We start from the raw sequence: 2,067 nt of genomic DNA, 5'->3' as shown, positions 1-2,067 counted from the left end.
ATACTGCCACATTGTGCGGGTGCACGTTTGTACTAAAATTTTCCGATCCACAACTTTTAGTGCAAATTACTACTCAAATTATTTAAAAACTTTGTACACACTCACTTTTACTGTAAATTAAGAATAGAGAATGTATCAATTCGAGATTTCAATGTTTGTGAACTGAATTGTTTTGGAATTTGACATGAAAATTGTCGTGAAGTAATTCATCGAAAAATCAGTGCACGCATACACCTATATATGACTTCTGTGTTTCCTTCAGCTGGCAGTGCCTGCATGATAACTCAGTTTGAGTGCAAGAATGGCAACTGCATCAGAGCCAACTACGTCTGTGACGGTGATAACGACTGCAACGATATGAGTGACGAGGAAAACTGTTCTGAAAGTGAGTAGGGCAACATGGGGCAGCGCTCCCCCCCTTTATTTAAACTAAATTTCTGATGAAGTTTTAATTGATACGAGGTGGTTCTTTGTTTTGTTTAAAGGTACAACTAATGAGGAATGTATGATGTGAATTAGACGCCTATAGAGTTATTCAATTTTTAATGAAACACTATTTGTAAAAAGTGTCAAAATGGGCCCATTGCCCCACCCCTGGGGCAATGGGCCCATGGGCTTGAGGCAAGGCGCCCACCCTTAATCTCTTTACCACATTTGCATGTTTTTCGTTTAAAAATGATAAAACAACACTTTACAGTTAAAAATAAGAAAAATTTAATAAAAAAATATGGTATTCATTCATATATTAACAACTCAAAAAAATCATATCCTTAACTTGAAAAAAATATACTCTTGGCTAAAAAAATCTATCACTGACGTGAAGAAAAATATTTTATTGACAGAAAAATATATATCCTTGACTTGAAAAATATATCCTTGCGATAAAAAATTCGTCCATGACATGAAAAAATGTATCCTTGACTGGAAAAAATATATTTAGTTGATCAGAAAAAACTTCGTTCCAGTTTCGTATCCAGATATTATGTGCAGAGATATTCGTACCTAATCATGATTTCAGCCAACACCATAAAAACTCAGCAACTTTTGGCTCATTGGTGTTGACTGAAATCAACTTTTGGCAAGGCAAGAGTCAATAACTCGATAAGAGGTCATAAATACGCATAACTAGAAACTAAACCTGCTGTTTTGAGGCGGCAAATAAAAAAATCATGCAATATGAAGTGTAATTTGTAATTCAAAAAGCTAGTTATAGTTTTAAAAAGGTCATTGAGACAAATCTAATGATGTATAACACAAGACTTCACCATGGTCGCTTTGCCCCGTGACACTCGTGGGCCCGTTGCCCCACTAGGTATCCTTTCAATTTATATCGTGTCAACATTTTATTTTAAAAGCTAATAGTGTAAACTTGATCTCAAAATTATCCCTATAAATATTACTTTCAAAATATAATTCACAGTAATTTCAAAAGCTTCATCTACAGTAATCGAAAACAATTTATTTAGCAGCAAAATATTTTTATCCGGGCTAAAACAGTTATTCACAAATAACTTAATAACGCAAACACTTAGCAAAACTTAAATCCGTACACTTCATTCCAGCAAAACTGTCGACCGGCGGTAGAGAACACGGCCCAATATCTGCCATACTTAGCGAGAAACCCGCTATGGGCCCATGACCCGCAGTGGGCTCGCTTCCCCATGTTACTATATCAGTGCATTACGATATGACAACAAATTTGTTCGGGGTAAGTACTGAATCTCTTTACCGTGGAGGAACATGGGATTATTCACGTTAATTTCAATAACAGTTTGCATTGTTTCTGTTTTGGTAGTATGGAGACTGTACGAGTACTTATAGAACCAAGATTGTTCTAGAAAACGAAACTAACAGATATACAAATAATTTGTGAGAAAACTCGTAAGATATCACATCATATTGCGAACAAATTTTCTTAGCAAGTAAAATTTAATACGACAGTATTTTCCTGTATTGAATAAAAGATATTGATCCCGATGCGTTTATGTAAGAAACAAGCTATAGGCATTCTAATTCGTATCATAAAATGCTTGTAAATATAAGCTTTAAACTTTTTCCTTTACTTGA

Source organism: Hyalella azteca, unplaced genomic scaffold, assembly GCF_000764305.2.
Source record: "Hyalella azteca isolate HAZT.00-mixed unplaced genomic scaffold, Hazt_2.0.2 contig2388, whole genome shotgun sequence".
In the NCBI taxonomy this organism is placed as follows: Eukaryota; Metazoa; Arthropoda; class Malacostraca; order Amphipoda; family Hyalellidae; genus Hyalella; species Hyalella azteca.
Note: the sequence above shows the minus strand (reverse complement) of the source record.